Source organism: Acomys minous (genome assembly GCF_964271855.1).
Source record: "Acomys minous genome assembly, chromosome: 1".
Taxonomy (NCBI): domain Eukaryota; kingdom Metazoa; phylum Chordata; class Mammalia; order Rodentia; family Muridae; genus Acomys; species Acomys minous.
Window position 1 is genome coordinate 85,577,459 of NC_140483.1, and position 23,249 is coordinate 85,600,707.

Genomic DNA, 23,249 nt, shown 5'->3' on the forward strand with positions numbered 1-23,249 from the left:
ATACTAGTTTTCTGAGACAGCGACATATAGATTTCCAAAGTGGTTGTACAAGTTTGCATTCCCACCAGCATTGAAGGAGTGTTCCTCTTTCTCCACATCCTCACCAGTAGGTGCTGTCATTTGAATTTTTTATCATAGCCATTCTGATGGGTGTAAGATGGAATCTCCGAGTCATTTTGATTTGCATTTCTCTGATTACTAAAGATGTTGAGCATTCCTTTAAGTGTTTTTCATCCATTCGGTATTCCTCTGTTGAGAATTCTCTGTTTAGTTCTGAGTCCCATTTCTCAATTGGGTTATTTGGTTTGGTGGAATTTTATTTCTTTTTCTTTTTTCTCTCTTTTTTTATTAATTTATTATTGTTACATATCAATGGTTATCCCATCCCTTGTATCCTCCCATTCTTTCCTACCATTTTCCCCTTACTCCCCTCCCCTATGACTGTGACTGAGGGGGACTTCCTCCCCCTTTGTATGCTCATAGGGTATCAAGTCTCTTTTTGGTAGCTTGCTATCCTTCCTCTGAGTGCCACCAGGTCTCCCCCTCCAGGGGACATGGTCAAATATGAGGCACAAGAGTACATGTGAAAGTCATACCCCATTATCCACTCAACTGTGGAGAATGTCCTGTCCATTGGCTAGATCTGGGTAGGTCAGGAAGTTTACATCCTGTTTTGTCCTTGGCTGTTGCCATAGTGTGAGTGGGACCCCTAGGCCCAAATCTGCCTATCATAATGATCTGAGGGTCCTAGAAACCTTCAAGAGTTTTATTTCTTGAGTTCTTTATATATTTTGGGTATTAGACCTTTGTCAGATATAGGGTTGGTGAAGATTTTTCCCAATCTGTAGACTATTGTTTTGTTCTCTTGACAGTGTCTCTTGCCTTACAGAAGCTTCCCACCATCATGAGGTTCCATTTATTAATTGTTGACCTTAAAGATTGGGCTATTGATATTCTCTTCACGAAGTTTTCTCTTGTGACAATATGTTCCAGGCTATTCCCCACTTTTTCTTCTAACTGACTTAGTGTCTCTGGTTTTATGTTCAGGTCTTTAATCTACTTGTGTGTGAGTTTTGTTGATGGTGACAAATATGGGTCTAATTAATTTTTTCTGTAGACATCCAGTTAGACAAACACCATTTGTTAAAGATGCTATCCTTTTTCCAATGAGCAGATTGGGCTTCTTTGTCAAAAATCAAGTGACTATATGTGGATGGATTCATTTCTGGGTGTTTGATTCTATTCCATTGATCAAACAGTCTATTCTGTGCCAGTACCATGCATTTTTAATTACTATTGTACTATAGTCCAGCTTGAAATCGGGTATGGAGAGTCCTCCTGAGGATCTTTTATTGTATAAGATTGTTTTGGCTATTCTGGATTTTTTATTTTTCTTTATGAAGTTGAGAATGATCTTTCAATGCCTTCAAAAAATTCTTGTAGGAATTTTGATAGGGATTGCATTGAACCTGTAAATTGCTTTTGGTAAGATGGACAATTTTACTATGTTAAATCTCCCAATCCACGAACAAGGGAGATCCTTACATCTTCTGATATCATCTTCAATCTCTTTCTTCAGAGATTTAAAGTTTTTTTTTTAAACAAGTCATTCAGTTGCTTGGTTAGAGTTACTTCTAGATATTTTATATTGCTTTTGGCTATCTTGAAGTGTGTAGTTTTCATAATTTCCTCCACTGCATGATTGTCATATGTATATAGGAAGGCTATTGACTTTTTATAGTTAATATTGTAACCAGCCAGTGTGCTGACAGTGTTTATCAACAGTAGGAGTTCTTTGGTGGATTTGGGGGTCACTTATGTACATCTGAAAATAGAGATAATTGAACTTAATGCTTTCCCATTTGGATCTCCTTGATCTCCTTTTGCTGTCTTATTGCTCTAGCTAGAACTCTGAGAACTATATTGAAGATATATAAAGAAAGTGGGCAGCCTTGTCTCCTCCCTGATTTTAGAGGAATTTCTTTAGGTATCTCTCCATTTAACTTGATGTTGGATATTGGCCTGCTGTATATAGCCTTTATTATGTTTAGGTATGTGCTTTGTATTCACGATCTCTTCTAAACATTAAACATGAATGGGTGTTGGATTTTGTCAAATGCTTTTTCTGCATCTAAGGAGAGGATCATGTGGGTTTTTTTTCTTTCAGTTTGTTTATATGGTGGGTTATATTGATGGATTTCCATGCATTAAACCACCCCTGCATGCCTGGAATGAAGCCTACCTGAACATGGTGAGCGGTATCTTTGAAAGTGAAAGTGAAACTCAAAGTTCATTAGCAGTTTTGGCAAACTTTTTTCTGTCTTAATCCTTAATTTTTTTCATCCTCTAAAATGTCTATTTTAGTTTAAATATATATATAATTACAGAATTAGTGGAATTTTGTTTTCTTATAGCAAAACAAGCAGTAAGAGCTTACATAAAATTTAAGTAAACTGAATGTATTGTTGTATGGTGAAAAATCAAGGATTTTTCACAAATATTTACTTAGCATATTCATAAATTAATTATAGAGTGAATAAAAATTTAATTGGAAGGAAATATAGAAAAAGAATGGAAAATGAAAAATAATGAGAGGAAATAATGAAGGAAAGAAGGAAGTAACAACCAAGAGGATACACAAAATATTAGGTGGAAGACAAATTAAAGCATAATAAAAAGGAAGAAGATATGGTACAAGGTGATAAAAAAAAGCAAAAAATTACCAAGAGTAGCTGAAATTTATGACTTAAAATGAATAGACATGAAAATATAGAATTCTTAATATGGAATCGATAAATTTAAAAATCTCTTTCAAACTGCAGCTGTATTAACCTTCATTCTTTCTGAAGTAAATTAATTATAAAGTAGTGTATGTGCGGATCTTTCAGATGAGACCATAAAATCAAGGTTTTGTGTGGGTATTAAGCATCCCTTGGCACTCTTTAACAGAGACAGAGGTAATCCTGGCATGACTTTGATCAAATATGTTTTTTCTTTTCATTCTGAAGGTTGTACCAGGCTCCCAAAGCAGACAATCTAACCTTGTAGCTGCCACTGTCACTTTTTCACAAGTTAATAATCCTTTAAAATTCAAGGTATTAATCACATTCAGAGGCAGGTATACATTATGCCAGATTTTAAGTCAATGTTTAAAAGCAATGCAAATATGTGTATGTAAATATGTGTGTATATATGTGATGAATATATATATGTATATAATATACTTATATGTGTATATATAGCATATATAATTTGGTGTATGACAATACAGGATATTTCTACATAAGAATGAACACATAGACACATGCTTACATGTACACACCCATACAAATACAAACACACACACACACACACACACACACACACACACACCTAGAAAGCTATATAATGTATTAACTACCTATTCATCCACATGTAAGTTAGACTTTCCATTAAATTCAGCTTGTTAGTACACTAACTCTATAGTTAAGACTGTTACCCAGACTGAATTACATCTAAATTTGATGTCAAAATGTGCTCTAACAGGAATAAACTCTACACATCGAACAAGATAAAATTCTACCCTTCAATCTAATACTTTTTCTATTAAATGGCCTACTATCAATAACTCTACGATTATGGCACTTGCAAAATTTAATTGAATTTTGCTAAATCAAGAAAACCTAGATACATTTTCCTTGACAGAGAAAGTACTACATATAAAAAAATATGTCAATGACTCTTGAAGGACTATATCAAGCTATCTATGATTTAAGAACAATTAAATTAACAATATGCTCAGCAATTCATTGAATCATCCTCCAAATCATATTAAATCCTTACTTACTTAGTAAGTACTGTGAATGATTAAAAATGGAATCCATTTAATGGAGAAAATACACCCTTTAAAAGGATACTAGAAATCAATGGTCACTGCTTTCACTAGAGAGTAGCCATTTGCAAACACCTAATTAAGAAGAGAGAATTTTCTTGCAGTTACTTCAATTATTGCTACTCTACAATGCTTATTATATTTTTAAATTACAACTTTTGTTAGTATGATTTAGAAGTATAAGTGGCCTGAAATATATTCAGTCTGCATTTTCTTGTAAACACACATGATAAATTACGGGCCCAGTAAAGTTTACCTTTTGCTATTGTAAATGTAATAATTCATCATTCTTTATGGCCTCACATATTCCACACTTTAATAAGAACTGTACAAAGGTATTTCAAAGAAGTTTACAGATGACTAGTGTACTTCACTTATATTCACAGGGATCTTTTCAAATGGTAATGTCACACAGACTCAAAATTTAAAGGACAGCAGGTTACCAAGAAGAGACTTGATACCCTATGAACATATACAGGGGGAGCTAATCCCCCTCAGGAACAGTCATAGGGGAGGGGAATAAGGGGAAAATGGGAGGGAGGGAAGAATGAGAGGATACAAGGGATGGGATAACCATTGAGATGTAACAAGAATAAATAAATAAAGGAGAAAAAAAAGAAGAAAAAAAAGGTGAACCTATCCATGAAGATTTATACACCCCGATGAGTTTGTTTGAAGGCATATTCAGTGACAAACTAAGAACTGGAGAGAGAGAGAATTGTCCATCAAGGAACAGAAAACAAAGTGATATATTATCTATGGAGAAATATTTTAAAAATAATAAATGTATTGAAAGTGTGTAAAAAATTTATTTCTCTACATACTTTCTAATTTATATTACAGATTAAAACTATTTCATGTTAAAGAAACCATATAATAAATGCATTTGGTTAAGCAAACCAAATCACTGGCCCAAATTTTTATGATAATTCAAAATATTATTTAAGTATAATCTCAGTTTGTGAGTGGAAAGAAAAGAAGGGAATCAAATTTACTGTTGCCTTTCTGATACCTAGTTCTTTTAGGTAAAAAGATAATATATAGGCCTGGAATTGTTATTCAAAAACATTTTCTTCCCAGACCTTACCTATGCTTTATTAATTGATCTGTTTTACACCACACAATAGTGTACTGTATCATCAATTGCATAGTGCAAGACAATGAATGTGAAATTTTGATTTGTGTTATATAAACATGTTTGTGGGATATGGGAGGGGGCTGCTCTAGTATGCCCACAGCTGATATTTGCCTCCTGATTGGGCATGTGATCTTTGTCAGCTGTGAACCATATCTTGTGGTGGCATAGCCTTTGCCACTGGGCATTAAAGCTAGACAGAAGAAGAAACGTGCGGCTCTAAGAAAGAAGAAGGCTGCTGGTGCTTCACCCCTGCTACTCCTAGTTGCTGTTGATGCGGTTTGACAAGAAACTGAAGATATACAGAAACAAGGATTGGACTTGCCCCAAGGGACCTGAATACTCTGAACAGCAGAAAGTAGCTAAGAAAAACTATGCCCTTTCTCCCCACTAGCCATCTTTCTCCCCTCCCTTCTCTTGGGGTATAGAAGGGATCAGGGTAAAGTAGGAGAAAAGAGATTTAAGGAACCAAAAATAAAAATAGTTTTTAAAAATTATACCTACAAACAAAGAAGCAACTATTTATGTCAATGAACTAGGCATTCTCCTTAAAAATAAAATTATACTGGGAATGGAGAATACATGGTAGACCTTTCAACAGGAAACAGATATCAAGGCAGAACAGACAAAAAAATCCCCAACTCTAAGGATTTGACCTTTAAAGAAAGAGAATGATATCATCTTTGCAAGGTTATCATCATGATTTAAAAATGTAATAACATAAGCAGGTCTCATTTCTCATCTAGCGTATAATGAATGTGCACAAAAGAGTAGCCATTATGGAGGAGACTGACATAATGAGGTTTATTAGTAGAACTAATGAGTAACAGTCAAAACACCTGTTTCTTCTACTTGGAATTTCTCCCTCAGCTATCAGCGTGGCTTACTTCAGCCACCTTCATGTCAGGTATTTCCTGAACAGTGCTATTCAGTAATGCTGGATAAGATTTAAATTTTTAATTTAAATTTAAATTTTTCCTTATACTCACTCTACATCCACATCACTTTATTTTATACTACTCATCAATACCCAATATACTAGATATAATATGCATTTATATGCTTCCATTCTTTGTGTCTATTCACTAGGATACAAGTTCTACAAGACAAAACATTTGGTAGAATCATGAAGGATTTCCCCTGTTAGATCTGCTACTCTTTAAAAACATACTTTCCAATTCCAGTAGTCTTTAACAATTTCTCTTCATAGTTATACATATTTTGGAATAGCCTGTTTGATGCACTGCATTATATAAATACACATGAAAGATTATTATACCTCACTGGAGAATTTGCTATTTTATTTATTTTTATTTTTAATTAAATAATTTATCCCCTCACTTGTATCTTCCTGTTCCCTGCTCCATCCCTCTTTCACACAGTTCCCTTACCCTAGACTACAGCCTTTCAGATCTCATCCAGATAGCCTGCTTACAGTTCCTCTGAGTGCCATTGGCTTCCCCACCAAGGGGAAGTGGTCAATCAGGGGGCACCAGAGTATATATCTGAGTCAGTTTTAGTTCTCCACACAATTGTGGAGAATGTGCTGTTCATTGCCTAGATCTGAATAGGTGGTGAATTTGTGATTTTATTGTTAGTCACAATATTCCTTTTTCAGAAGTTAGCTTTGTCTGAACCTAAACTAGAAAAATGTTCTTTCCCTGCATTAATATAAATATGCATTATGCTCTCTGTATTATTTGTTTATTCAGGGTTTGTTTGGTGGAGCCTTTGGAATACTTGGAAGTAGTGATTTTTGTAGGATATCATCTCTAGACTTGTTCATGAGGATTCCATATCTTATTAGTACAAGAAAATTAAAGAGAAGGAACAAAATTATATGAAAGAGTCAAAAAAGAAGAAAAAGGAGTAGAGATGAAAAACAAGAAGATGAGAAGAAATAATAATAATAAGGAGAAGAAGGAGGAAAGAAAGGGAAAAGAAAAGGGAGAAAATGAGAAGCAGGATAAGGGAAATACATACATACATACATATATATATGACATGGAAAAGATCACCTATGAAACACAAGGAAAATTACATTGCCAGGAGCATGTCACCACTATTGGCAAAAATCTGACAGCACTATGATATTGGACTCACCATCCTATAGATTGCTGAAAAAATAAATATCTATTATTTAAGGCGCTCAATGTATTTTACTCATCTGACAATATTATTATGTTACACATGTCTCTATCTTTTAATAAATAAGGTTTTCAATGTCATTCAGTGCCATTTTAAATCAAATGTGACTTTATTTTCTTTGAAATACATAGGCCCCAAAACACAGTGTTAGTTTCTATCATGTTGGACAATAATTTTTTAATTGCAATAGTTCTATTTGTTGTTTTAATAAGTTATGCTGCCTTTGATCTTTAATTCACATCTTAGTATTTTTCATTACTGTGGCCAAATATAAGATAGAAACTATTTAAGGGAAGAATTCCATAATTTGGATGTTGTTTCTGAGAACTCATCTTTCACTTCTTGGCCTTGTGAGTTTAAACTAAGTAACACAAAGATAGGAACACGTAGAAAAGGAGGTTATTCACATCATGGTAGAAACAGAGTGGCAAGAAACAAAAATGTTAAATACTTCAAAGTTGTTTTACTATAGACTTAGCTCCTGTTTCTTTTTAGGCTCTCCTGCCTCATAAAAGTTCTACAGACCACAAAACAGCATTTGGTCTTAATGGTCATGTTTCTTCCTATTAGTCGGGGGTGATGTCTCACATTCAAAGAGTAAAATTCTGCCCTTGGTCCCTGAAGTTTCAGCTACCTTATAGTGCAAAATACACTTACCCCATCTCCAAAAAAATGTTGTCATAGTTCTAGAACTGTTCAAAATTCTCAAAGTTTATTTTGAAATCTAAAACAATCTCTTAGCTGTGCTCTTAAAAGGTTCAGACTTTCATAACATATTTGAACACATTAAATATTGCCTTTCTAAAACAGAACAGCAAGAGAATTCCAAGATGAAACTCAGTTGGATCAACATTAAATCCTGTAGTTCCATGGCCAACATTCACACGATACAGTAGTTAGACATGAGCTTCATGGTTGTGGACAGTAGCAATGCTGTTCTCTTTGAAACCAACTCTCTTAAGCTGCTTCCATGTTTTGCCTACAGCTGTTTTCAGCAGATGTTTTATGTTTCTGGCATGCCTAATATCCCAGAGTTTCTGCCTCACTTTAGCTTCACTATCACTGGATCATATATCTTCTGAGAAATCTTCTGCTAAACATTGGCTGTGTCATTCATTGACCTCCTATGCTTTCCTTTAAAATCAGAATAACAGTATCATGACCTACTATTTCTGTGTTCCACATTTATTCAAAAACAATGTTACCTGGAAGATGCTAAGGACTGCTGTATATTCAATCAATAATTAACCTCATTTCATAAGTAGCTGAGGCAATTTTGGAATGCCTGGCTGACTTAGGCAAATGATATAGATCCTGAGGGAACAACTTTACTATGTGATCCCTTTTGTGTGGGATACCATGGAGTAGCTTTCTCCTCTCAAGAAAATTAGCTCATTCTTTGTTCCCTTGATCCTGCATCATTAAAGTCTGGACATATCCTGAGATGCTTTCAAGATATACTTTGTATTGTAATGATGAAAAGTGCCTTTCTTTTTATGGTATTAATACCTTCAGAAACCATTCTTTTCTTTTCTATAACACTACACAAGTTTTTCCAAACAAACTGTGTATTTTATGTTCTCCTTATCAAATTTTGCTACTAATTGTCACTGTAAGCAAAAATGAAAGTAGACAGCAATATCCATACCACAAACTGATTGCTATTTTACCTTGAAATTTTCCCAGCCCACACAGTTACTCCATCATCCATCATCTTTGAACAGACTTTCATTATGAGATTCAGGAAATAAACAAAAACAACTAGTTTCAGAACATTATAACACAAAATGTTCTCTAGCAAAGTTTTTAGTAGAACCCTTACTCTGTGCTGCATCTGATATCTCACAATGCAGCAGCCCTGTCCCTCTAAATTATATCTGAATTCCATATTCTACATTCATATTCTATCAGTAAACACTTACTAGGTCATTTATTTAGTGGTCTGCAAATTAGAAAGGTAAAATAGAAAGGAAATTTAAGCAGTGTTCAAAAATTATATTATCTAAACCTTCGCAGAAACCAGGAATGAAGTGTGCTGAAATGGTAGTTCGATCTAATTAAGACAATCATATTTTACTTTTTAAAAAAGTGCAAGTTAGATGTTTCTCCTTCACCCATGAGTGAAATGAAGCTTTGGTTTTTGCTTTCCTCAGTAAGTGTTAGTGATAAGACAAATTTGTAACCCCCAAGTTTCCGAGTTGCTAAGAACATTTTACCATGTGTAACATTTTAATCTGGCAAGAAGTGCACAATCTCAAATGTTAACACTGAGGAACACAGACTTTCTTTAAGCTTGCATGCTCAGGGAAGTTTAAATGTCTTGTTTCTGCCATTGACAGTTTATCTTACTTCATAACCATTTTAATGATAAAGGAAATCTATATCATGAATCAGCCAGGTAAAATTGAAGTAATGTAAAACAACTAAATTATTTTTTTATATAACTAAACAAAACAAGCAAACAAATAAACACTTCTCTATACAAACTCACAACCCTATTACTCCTATCCCTTCCTAATTTACAACTCTGGAATTTCTGGCTATACTATGTCAGAGTGGGCAGTGATTCTTTCTTGGCAGCAACACCTCCTCAGATAGTTGTGAATAAGAATGGGAGATCCTCAGTGATGTGAAGTGGGAATCTAAGTGTACTCTACCCAAGGCTGGGTTCCCCTGGGCTACTACACAAAAGCATTTTACCACAGAAATTTGAGCTTATCATTGGTCTTAAAAAATTAATCTGGCCAGTATGTGAAGAGCATGGCCATCTTGGAGTTTTGGATGACTATTCAGGTAGCAAACTGTCTGTGTCATCTTCTCATTTGGAAAGCTACAAAGCTGCTCTCTGGTATAATTCTCTGATTGTGTCAAAGACCAGATAGTTTAGTTTTACAATTAAGATTAGTTGTTTAGGGGTTAAGATGTTTTTAAGTCTAGAAAGACGTTTTTAGCTGATATGATGCTAGAAATTGATTTACATTCAGAATTTTAGATGCACCAAGATAGGAAAGATGTTTTCTTCAAGGCTGCCAAACACAAAGAGCAAAAACTACTAAGAATGTAACACTTATATAATTCCTGATTGTGTTATGGTTCTTCTTTTGTATTTTATTGTATATATGTGTAATATAAATGCATATGTAGAAAATAAAAATATATAATAAAAATGAAAAATAAAACAAAACAAAAAAAGATTAATATGAAAAATTTAAAAATCTTGATCTGTTCACATAGTTATGAGTGCAATTCTTTCAAAACAGGGTTAAAGCTGTGTTGTGTAGCACTTGCCCAGCAATGAAGCCCCATGTTTGATCCCGAACACTAAACAATTCATTGCACTTAAGTATATGTTTTCTCAGTATGGCAGTGATGCTAAGTCCTGGTCAAGGAACAAATTATTATCAAATGACTATCTATTTTGGAAAAATCAATTAAACAGAGTATCAAATGCTTATCAATCTAAAATACCAGAAATTTATCCCAAATTATCTTTGAAATGTTTTATTTTCTTCTTCAATGGAATAGAAGTTAAAAATGAGTAAAATGTTCCAAGACACGTAGTATTGCTATACAGTTATCTGTATAGACGGATAGGAGCATTTGTCACTTGCAGATTGTCTTTATTCAGCAAAGCTGCATGCATAGTTCAAGTACTTGAAGGGTGACCCAGTCAACAGCTGTGCCATAATATCACACTGCATTCACAATCAGGGCTTTATGTGATGCTGTAAGAAACATGTAGCTTTACAGAAACTCTCCATGAAAAAGACATGACCATATGCAATAGTTTTCTGTTGCCGTGATTGGATACCATGACTAAGGCTACTTATAGAAAGAAGAGTTTATTTAAACTTATAGTTCCAGGAACATATTATGTAAAGTGATGAAAGCATTGGAACAGGGAGTCACATCAGGGAACTGAGAGAACATATTTTCAACTGTATGCTGGAAGTGGGGTACGGCTTTAAATTCTCAAAGCCCATCCAGACTGACATATTTTCTCTAGAAAGGCTTCCCATTCTGAAGATGCAGTATCCTCTGAAAAAGCTGCTCCAATGAGGGAGGAAGTATTTGAGTACTTGATCCTATAAGGGACATTTGTCACTGACACCACACCTCCATCTTTTCAATCAAATATTTGTTTTATTAAAAAAGCATTGAGCCAGGCAGCAGTGGCACACACGTTTAATCCCAGCACTTGGCCAGTAAAGCAGATGGATTGCTGTGAGTTCAAGGCCAGCCTGGTCTACAAAACAAGTCCAGGGAAGCCAAGGTTACACAGAGAAACCCTGTCTCAAAAATCCAAAAATAAATAAATAATAAAAATTTTAAAAGCATTGAAATTTTAAGGTAGGACTGAATCATTTGATGAAGATTGAAGTACACCCATGTACAAATGATTTTTTAAAATGCACTCTTTTATTCTTCACTTAGGTTTTTAATACAGTTGTGTGGGAAGCATATATTCTTAGTGGCCTACCTCTTCTAATTTCTGAGGACAAAGTAACTTCTATATGCACAAATTATACAATGTGTGGGAAAATAAAGACACTGTCAGATGCAGAATGACAGGAACTATCAGAGCCTAGCTCCTTTTCTTTAGTTTCCTTATCAAGTTATTTTTGAATGTGATTGATAGATATTATGTTAAGACTCAAGGGGAAGCTGCAGTTAGAAAGTCAGATGTATATACTATCTTCTTCAATACCAAAAACAGATAAAGAGAAGCAAATTGAAGTTTCAAGATTAGACAGAATGACTGTACCAAAGAAAGAACACTAGTGTCCTTGAAGGCACGTATTTTTAAATGTTTGTGAATTTTCCCTAGTCCCTGGTAGAAATCAATTATAAAATTTACAATATCATTTTATAGGATTTATAGTTTTCAAAGTCATTTGAATTTTAATCATAACATATTAATTCTCATTACAATTGCTCATTGTAGAAACAACTGTATTTTCATTCTCACTGCCATTTTGTACACATTTTAAACAAGTTCTCTTTATATGTTATTTAGAAATATTTACCTTAATCTTTATAAAGTCTTTATTATATGAAAGTCACATATGTATTCAATGAACAATATTAATTTTAACTTATTGGTAATCTGGAATAAAAACATTATTCTTTCTAATACATTTTATTTCAGTATATAGCACTGATACCTGACAGAGGAAGTTGTTTCTGACAGAGGCTGTGATAAATGTTTTTCTCTTTTCTTTAGAGTTTTTAAGATTAAGGGGAAAAGTGGCTTTGTGCAGTTATTTGTTTGTAATTAGTATGAAATATATTTTGGATTCTTATACTTTATATTAAACTGCATAACATAATTTCTATATCTTCTATAAGTAAAGGCTTAGATATAAGTATATTCTAGGCAAAACAAAGATTAATAGTGCTAGGATTCCATATCATTGTCAAAAGATAAAACTATTATAATTTTAAAAATCAGTCCTTTATCTACTTATTTTCACTCAGTACAAATGTTAATGCCTAAAATAATCCTATAAACTTTCATAAGTCAGATAAATATTCTAAAGTATGGTGGTTAAGGAGTTTACTAGCAAGAGGTGCTAAAAAGTATCATAAAGATGAGGAGCTGGTTTGTATTTTAGATTTTCTCTATTTCATTTTATGTGTATGAATACTTTGTTTTCATGTATGTCTGTGCATTATGAATATATAGTGTCCATGGAGGGCAGACCCCTGGATCTGCAGTTACAGACACTTATTAGATATGTGAGTCTTGTACCTGAGAACTGATCCTGAACAAACACTAAGAACACTAAGCCATCCTCTATCTTTGGAGATATATATATATATATATATATATATATATATATATGTGTGTGTGTGTGTGTGTGTGTGTGTGTGTGTGTGTGTTCCCACAACATAATTGATATTTCAATAATTATGATTATAATTTATATATAGTTCATGATGTGGAAGGGAACAAAGATATTGCTTCTAGACTAGTGTGGAAAATCTGTGCGTGGCATACTACCTTCTCAGAATATACTGTGTTTTGGAGTAAGACTAAGTAGTTATCCATTAATTTTAAAAGAATATTTGTTGGTTTTTTTATAGAGGAATTCTTTCTTTTTATTATAATTTATTTCAGATTACATACCAATTGCTATCTCCTAACTTATAACTTCCTGTTTCCCCCTTCCTCCCTCTTTCACCCTATTTCCCTTTACTAGACCTGTGACAGAAGGGGTCCACCACACCCACCATATCACCACAGCCTATCAGGTCTCATCTGGATAACTTGCTTCCCCATCCTCTGTGTGCCTCCAGTCCTCCACATCAAGGGGGAGATGATCAAGTTGGGGACACAAGAATTCATGTCAGAGACAGTACTGAAAAAATTAAACTCCATTAAAAATATTTGTAAGAATAAAGTATTCAGGCAAGGACAATAATGATTGGATCAATGAATCTTATATTCTAGAACCTTAAATTAAAATAAGAAGTTGCTTTTAGCAATTACAATGATTATAAACCACCTGTAATGTGATGTAATAAAATATGTAGTAGTTTTCTTATGATCCTATGAACTGTATTGTAATCAATGTTTCCTGGCAAGTCATATAATCTATCATTACACTAAAGTGATATTAATAAGGTCATTCTCAAAATGATTTCAGAGTTTATTATTAGGTGTTCTTGGTTAACACTGGGTTGAAAGGAAAAGAGCCTGCCTTGGAACTGTCTCACATTAGTTTGGGCAAAGAAATCTAAGATGTTGGAGTTCTGGTTGAAGATCTTATGAGAAATTAAACATGATTATTCTACTGGGTAGAGCAAATTGGCCATAGAGATATCTTAATTTCCCTATCACAAATAGATCACAAGAGACAGACATTCAGATAGGGATATTTTTCTATTTGTATAAGTAACTGCAAATAACTGAGAGTTCTCAAACTCATCCAATGCAAAACATTTAACCTCTCAATTTCTATGAACAGGATTATATACAGAGAGACGCAGCCAATACCATACATATGAATAAATATCTGATTATTACATTTTTGTTTGTGTCTCAAAGGATATACAAACTCTGAAAAATGTACACTAAATAAGTGAGGAACTCATATTTTGAAGGCCTGTTGAAATTACATATGAATTGAAGTGAGGGGCATAAAATTCCACAAGAATTTCTAAATTAGAAGGGGGAATTTGAATGTTGAATTCTCAGTCCATATCACAATGGATAGAGGGCTGCCATGGAACCAAACTGCTGTTGTTACCTTTATAAACTGTCATGTTGCCAAATTTCCTTCTAAATACTTAGGTTTAGAGTGAAATTTTGGGATTGCTCTCAGATTTTCCCAGAGAATCTTCTTTTTGCAGTGGGCAACAGTCAATGTAGAGCTGTAAAACCTGAAATGTGCTGAAATTTAGAAGCTAAATACTCAGCAATAAATAGGATATTTTGATCAAGTACCCTACCACAACAAACAGAAAGGCTGAGAAAAGACCACAGAAGAGTAAATAGAAAGAGCATAATGGAAAATGCACAGAGAATAATCCTAGAAATTACTGTTCTGTACATGCCAGGGCTATCACACTCATGAATTCATACCAGTTGTGTCACGATAATAAACACAGGAATCAAGCCAGCCTAAATTCCTTATTGATGTAGGCAATAAACCCTGGGACCTACCACTCACTGGGGCTATTGGCAATTAATAACTGCTGGGAAAGGGAGAACCGTTCTTTAGAGGCTGAGACTACTGGTAGGTTTCCACTGATCCAATAAATAGCTTTATATATACACACACACACACATATAGGCAGCACTAATTAGAATTAATAAATTTTCAAAAACATGAGAAGGTGGTAGGGGGTGGAATACTTGGAGGGCTGATGGAGGCATGGGATAGAATGATACATATGATTATCATATTCCATTGTGTACATGTTTAAAATTCTCAAAGAACAAAAGCAACAACGAAATTCAACCTCTTGCCAGCTGAGATCTGCTGCCCACATGAACAGGGTTTTCACACTAAAGCATAAATGCCCTTCTTCTCAGCAGTAGAACAAGTCCCTGTGGCTAGCAGTTTTTGGTTTGTTTTAGATGATAAAATTTTGTTATAAACTTGAAGGAGTCTGTTGCTTTCTATCTCACACTCTACTGCATTATGAAAAGCAGAAAGACTAGAAACATGACCTATAGGTTAAGAGTGTATATTCCCCCTGCAAAGTACCCACGTTTAACTCCAAACACCTTCTTAAGCAGGTACCCACAACCTCCTAAATGAACATATTTAAAAATAATAAAAATAAATATTTTTAAATAAAATAATCTTTTACAAAAAAATAGATACCAGAAGACATAACTAGTCAGGATAACACAAAAGGTAGGCAATATCAAATTACATGTGTAGGAAATTCTCCAACTTAAGCTTCACGATGACCTAAATCTTATCATAATTTAACCATGTTTTATTGATACTACTGCCACTATAGAAATGCAGTGGTTTCCTGGACAGCTGTGGCTAGCTCCTGAAGATGTTCGAGAACACCATGATCTGAGTCTCAATTTGGCCAAGCCATGAACATTAATAGGATGGCTTCTGGACTTTTTTCTCCAAAAAGATGTGCTTCAGAGATTGAAAACATTGGGAGAACCGCAAAGAAGGCAGTTTGACACAATTTACTTTCACCTCACTAAAACTCTAGTTCTTCTCTACTTAGATGCTCTCCTTAGTTAACATTCACATAATATGGGTTATGTGCATTTCACTCTTTAGACTTGACTGTTTCAAAACTAAATTACCAAACATTTAGATGACTGGTGGGAAAAGTATTCTAAAGAGAGAACCTTATGCTCCATCACATAGTTATAAGATTTTTGAAACAATGATCCCCAAAGAATTAAAATTCACTTAGGATTGTTGTATTTGGAGGTCATGAAATCTATGGCATGATCAAAAGATGTATTGCTTCATTGGAAGAAATTGTATACAATTCTGACAGTATGTATATATTCTGACAATACATGTGTGTTTTGTGTGTTTTGTGTGTGTGTGTGTGTGTGTGTGTGTGTGTGTGTGTGTGTGTGTGTGCTTGTGTGAATATTCTCAGGCTTTCATTTTTGTAAATGTTTTATCTTCCTCCAAAAATTAATAAAATAAATAAATAAATAAATAAATAAATAAGGAAACAAGGGTAGAGAAAAAATAAAACTTTTCTCCCACCCTAGCTTTGGCAAAGAACAAAAATGTGGATTTTCTTGTTGTTGTTTACTTAGTTTCCTAGCTTCTTTAAAGATGAAGATTCTAACTCTAGATATCAATGGTAACAGTACTATTAAAAATTATGTAAATAGGATCTACGGGAAGGAAAGGCAATGTTGCCTTTAGCTCATGTAACTTTTTTAACTACAGATGCTGGGGAAATTATATCTTGTCATTTTGCTCATTTTCATAGCTGCAGAATTATCCATTAAGTTTAACTACATTATGATATTCATTTTATAAACCCTAAATATTTAATATCTTCAGATTTCATTTTGTTTTTAATAAGGTGATTGGTACCATTCATAATTAATGTAAAAGTATTAATCATGTCACTAGGCATATGTCTGGATTCTGGTGATATGATTATATACTCTATAAACAAAGGTCAAGGAACAAAAATAAAATGAAAACCAAATTTTAAAAAATTAAAGGTACATCAACAGATGATATGAGAGGCTAAAGGTGATCAAACAACCAGAATATGTATCTCTGCCCAAAGACACATAAGCAGACTTTGTTTTTTCTGTCTCCAATTTCCCGATCTCATTTTTTGTGAGTGTATTTTAGAAAAGGTTCACAGTTCCTTTTACATGTATATACTTTTTACAAATCCTGTTGAAAGTTGGACATTTTACTTTCCAAGACAGTCTTCTTTTATAATGACCTGGGAACCGTCATTTAAAATAAATATCAAAACAGAGTAGCCTCAAAGAATTTGGAGGCTAATGGTAACCTAATTAACGTTGGGGACCTTAGATCCTTGATCCAAGTTATAAAACTAAAAACTGTCTTTTCAAAAATGTATTTATGTATTGAGTTTACATAGACTTATGCATGCCTTATGCATGCCTCCTACCATTTTCCCTTTTCCTTCTCCTCATGACCAATGGGAGATCAACCATGGTTACCAATCTGCCCTGGCACATTAAGTCATTGCAGAACTAGGTGCATCCTTTACCACTGAGGCCAGCTAAAGCAACCTGGCTAAGGGAATGGGATCCAAAAGTAGTCATGAGAGTCAGAGAGGGCCCTCTTCTCCAGTTTTTTGGGAATTCACATGAAAACCAAGCTGCACATCTGATACACATGTGCAGAGGTCCTAGGGTCAGTCTAATTATCACAGAGCACCTTAGATCCTTGAACTAGATTTTAAAACTGCAGACTGTGTTAAAGAAAAACATTAAATTTGCTACTGGCAAAGATAATTAGTAAACAATGATGGCCAGGAATCCCTCTTTTATCCAGCTCTACAGTCTCCATAAACTTTCATTTTAGTAAGAAAAAATTCTGGTGTCTCTCTCCTATTTCTCTTTTGTTTATATTTGAGATTTATTTTAATTATGACATTTCTCCCTTCTTTTTCCTTCCTTCAAATCTTCCCATGCACTCCTCCCATTGCTTTACTCTTCTCTAGGGAGGGCCACCTATCATTGCCTCAGCTTTACTTAGGTGTCTGTCATTCTTTGTGTAGGGTTAGAAAGAACAAGGGAAGATTCCAATAAATATACCAAGCTGCACTGAGATAAGCCCATGACGCATCAATTCACTCCTGTATCAATCTGAATCTTCTTGGCCATGTCAAGTTTGTCTGGAACAAATGTTTGTTTTTGTTGAGAACAAATTGATTTGGATGAGTTGCTCAAAACATTCTTCCTCGAGAGGGTGAAATTTCAATAGGTATAGCAATAATATGAAGAGCTAATCAATTACAAATTATCAGAAAGCAAGTACACCCTATAGATTTTATTTGGTGCATTTTTGGAACAACATAAATTTAAGACCAAAAAATGGCTTAAAATATTCTGTGTAAGATTAGACATTAATTTAATGGTACACATATTTTGAAGTATCTACTTGGCCATATAATAAGCTACATTATACTCAAAAGGAAAGAAAAGAAAGGAATGAAGAAAGAAAGACAGACAGACAGAAGGAAGGAAATATGTCACTAAGAGAAGAGTCCTCTGATATGCTTACAAAAGATCATTCAGGGTACTCAGTGAAGCCTGAAGGAAGACAAGAATGTTGGCACACAGCCTGTTCATGAAGTAAGAATCACATTATGGAGTGCCACAGAAGAATTTAAGTTTATAACATATGCTCATGGGGCCTGATTTTCCATTGGCCAGCTATTGTTAAAATCATTCCCTTTGTAATTATTTAAAAACTTCTATCATTCCTTCTAAGGTCAAAAGAACAAATTGACATTGCATTCCATCAGAGTTCACAGAGAAGTTCACAATGAGTTTTATAAACTTACTTACAGAGCTTCGAGTGAACAATCACTGGCATGAACAGAGGTAACTGTAGTTACACACACTGGAAAGATCTGTACCCAGCAAGTATGACAGCTACCCCATGTGGCTTTATAGCTTGCACCCAATCCCATCATCTCTTCCCCATCTATAGCCACTATCGCCTTCTTCCTCACAATCTGCAAATAGGCACATTTATGTTTAGCTAGTTGGGGTGTCTGTCCAGATAAGCTGGGGGATACAATGACCTTCCACACTCTCTGTCTACAAGAGAAAGTAAATTCCCTTAGGACTGCTACTGTGACTGTTTTTCCCAGCAAGCTAGGAGAAGCTCCTGAAGATGATGGCAATTTCACTCAGAGAAAATCCCAGTATGACATAAGCAAATATGAAAAGATTTGCTCTTTTAAAAAGTATATAAGGTGAGAAAAACAAAAGTAATATTCAACCTTAGCATTTTTCCCTATGTAAAGCTGATTCATGGGGGTACTGAAGCCTTGAGACATAGCAAGTTTCTGAGATGAGGTTTTGATGATCACAAAAGCTGCTTAAAACAGGATTGACCCAAGAGTCCCGTTTCATATTCAAATAGGAGTTACAATGGGAATATCTATGTCTGCAATACATGAGAGATTATGGATTTCTTGTCTCAAGAAGTATCAACATCTGGAAAAGCAATAGGATATAGAAGCATGCAGTAAGGTATGTTCTGCATCAAATTATGACAGTGGTCTGTAGCCATTCCATAAATTTATCAAGGCATTATACAAGGTAGTGTGTGTGTGTGTTTGTGTGTGTGTGTGTTTGTGTGTGTGTAAAAGAAAACTCTAACTTCCCTTTTAAAATGAAAAATTTTTAGGAGGATAATAGCACAAAGAAACAAAATTTTCATTAACAAGAAAAACATACATCTTAGTAAATGCCTACCATTGCTAAAATGGTTTTTACAAATGAAATGCACATGCGATTTTGAACAATTTGCCTGGTAATTTTTTATGTCACTGTTATGCCCATTTCTGCATTATTACAAATGAAATATAGACATACTTGGGCAGTAATAGCTTCTTAAACAAGACATCTTAATTATCTTGAAGATGTAATCTTTATCAAAGAAAGATATCATTCTTTGTTTTTTTCATTTCATATTTTATTGTCAGCTTTTTAAAAAACATTTTATTCAACATTGTTGTATGTGTGTGTGTGTGTGTGCATGTGTGTGTGTGTACAATATGATTCCCAAATAGAGCTCAGAAGACAATTTTCAGGTATTGATTGTGTTTTCTTCTATGTATTCTGGAAATTGAATCCAAGAACCCTGTATCTCCAGTTATTTCTTAGAGAGAGAGAGAGAGAGAGAGAGAGAGAGAGAGAGAGAGAGAGAGATGGGGGGGTTATTGCACCTGTAATAAAGATTTAAATGCTCAACTTCAAGATTATGATGAGTTGAAAAGTTGCAAATTACCAGAGTCAAATCATCTTGGGCTATATTTAGATCTCTTTAGAAGAATCCACTCTTCACATCTGAATCCAAACTCATATATTCATCAAGATCAAAACTTTAGAATGTATTCTGAACAGGTCACTAGGTTTCACCAATCCAAAAGCTCAAAATGTGATGCAGTATCATCAAAACCTTATAAAACATTTCTCTCATTCTATTATAGCAGGCCTATATGTATTCCCACCAATATATCTGGTAAACACTTGGACTTGTAAATTGCTTTGCTCTGTAAGTAATGAGATATAAAGCACTCCGATGCTGCGACATGACATTTGTGGAAATCAGAACTTGAGTTTACAGAATTTACTCCCTCATACCTGGCTCCAAACTAAAATCCTTTTATTCACTTTGAGATAAAAACTGTGCTTTTGTTTGGACACTTTTAAATTTGTACCTTTTGTCTTTCTGTAAAACAAAGCACTTCATTTTGGATAGATCATATTTATTTTTCACAGTAGAAAGGTTTTTTTTCCCTTTTAGTACATAGCATATAGTAGCTTTTTATGAAGGATTGATTCTCAAAACTTTGGCAAACCTTAATCTCTAAAAGTGTTTATATTACAATTCATAACAGTAGCAAAACTACAGTTAAAAAGTAATAATGATAATCTAGAGACTTGATAACCTATGAGCATATACAGGGGGAGGTAATCCCCCTCAGGAACAGTCATACAGGAGGGGAATAAGGGGGAAATGGGAGGGAAAGAAGAATGGGAGGATACAAGGGATGGGATAACCATTGAGATGTAACAAGAATAAATTTTTTAAAAAAGTAGTAATGAAAATAATTTTATGAGTTAGGGTCACTGTAACATAAAGAACTATATTAAAGGATCACAACATTTGAAAGATTCATAACCACTGTTTCCTGTGGTTGGGATTCAAATTATTCATAAGATAATACATAAATTCTTTTTAAATGTTCAGATTCATTAGAATGCAGTTTATAAGTAATTTCTCATATGATCTTGATTGATAGTTATTTTTATTTTACTCTCCACTCGAGTTCTAAGGGAAGATATAATGTATGAGACATTTCATGTCTTTTGATGTGTACAAGCATTATTTCAGTATTACTTAGACCAGCTGAGCTGTTCGACCACTGTGGTAAGTCAGCATTTGCCTGTGCTGTAATGAAGCCTCCTACACAACTACTTGTCTTGGAACACATCATAGGGATCATAAGCTCTGAAATATTAGTCTTCTGTTAATATCGGCTCATAGAAGGCTTCAGCAACTGTGACAGTTGATGGGAATAATTAACCTCGCATTGAACCGGTAATTAAATGAGTCAGCCTGTTTGGGGAGTTATGTACTGCAAGTGTGCCTACCCTTGCTCAATGATCCTTCAGATTCTTTGTGTCCTAATCTGACACTGTTAAAGCTCATCATTATTTTTTATGTGAGCTAAAAATTTAAGACATTACATAAAAGGATTTTATGTTCCATATACTCATGTTAATTCTCAAGAAGGGTGTGTGTGTGTGTATTCCACATCAAACTAAGGAAATGATATTACAAAAAAAATGAAGAAAAGAAGGATGATGGAGGAAGAGAAAGTGTGAGAAAAGGAAGGAGAGAGGAAAGAAAATAAACAAAATAAAGAAATATGAGTCAGTAGCTTGCATCTATAACACCAGTACTCAGGAAGCTGTACATTCAATGACAGATTAAGCTATTGAGAACATTCAGTTCTTTGAGGGTAATCATGTCATGCTGGTCACTGATGTTTTTCATAGGTGCCCTGCTCAGTAGTAATACTGATTGATGTCTTGGAAGCTTACCTTCCTGTACCACAAGTAACTAAGTTATTAAGCCAACATTAATCCTTAACAATCTATAAACATTTGTATTTACTTATTTATGTGTTTATTAATTTATTTTTGTTTTTCAAAACAGGGTTTCTCTGTGTAGCCTTGGTTGTCCTGGAGATCACTCTGTAATGAGCCCAGAACTCACAGAGAATCAACTCCTACTGCCTCTGTGAATGCTGAGATTAAAGGTGTATGACACCACCACCTGGCTCATGTTTGTCCTTATAGGCACCAGTAAGTATAATCTTTATCCCTCATCAAGGAAGGTTATGTTCTTAACAAACTGAAATCAATACAGAAAACCATAGCCAATCAAAACCCCCAACATATACATCTTCGAAAGACTGCAACACCTAAGGCTCCAGCAACATTGCAGGGGAGTAGAAGTAAATGCCAAAGGATCAAGGACTTTTCAATGAGATGTTTAGCCTAGTAACATCAGAAGCTACACCCATAAAATCTTACCAGCATGACTGACTAAGTATGATCTAAACAAAGATGTCACCAATAGACATGTCAAAGTGGAAAGGAAAAAAATCCCTGAGGCCTCAACCATACAAAAGCAAACAAACCAAAAAGCAATAGGCAACTGTAGAGAGCTGGGAACAGGAAAGGTGGTCTTCTTAGGGAATAACATACTAATTGGTTCTCCAATACCAAATGGTCAGCCTCGGAATCATATATACCAATGGCTTTTTACAGACTAAGTAGATTATATTTAGGAATATATATCTATAGGCATATATATTCATGTAATAACAATTAATTTTTAAAAAGCCAAGCTATGAATTTGAAGAAGAACGATTATATGGGTATATGAGAGGGTTTGGAGGAAAGAAAGAGGAGAGAAAATGTTGTAATTATATTATAATTCCTTTAAAAAGGTCAATTCTCAACTATTTTGATTTACAGTATTTGGCTAATTCCATCAATCTATTGGGTATATAAAGGAATAAATATATCTTATTTAATAAAGATAAAATATTTTCATTGCTATTTCTACATTTTTATGTCAACTGTCCATACTCACACACAGGTACACACCAAGAAAGTAAGAAAGACTCTTACTTAAAATTCTTTTGTAGTGAATATTTCTTGTAACCCCAGTACTTAAAAGGCTAAGAAAGTAGTATTGCCACATGTTAGAATACAAGAAACATGAATAAGCTCAGTTTAAAGAATGAAAGAGGACAAGAAAAGAGGTAATCTTCAAGTACTTTTTAAGCAATATGTATTTTTATTAACACATTGAGAATTTCGTAGAGTATATTTTG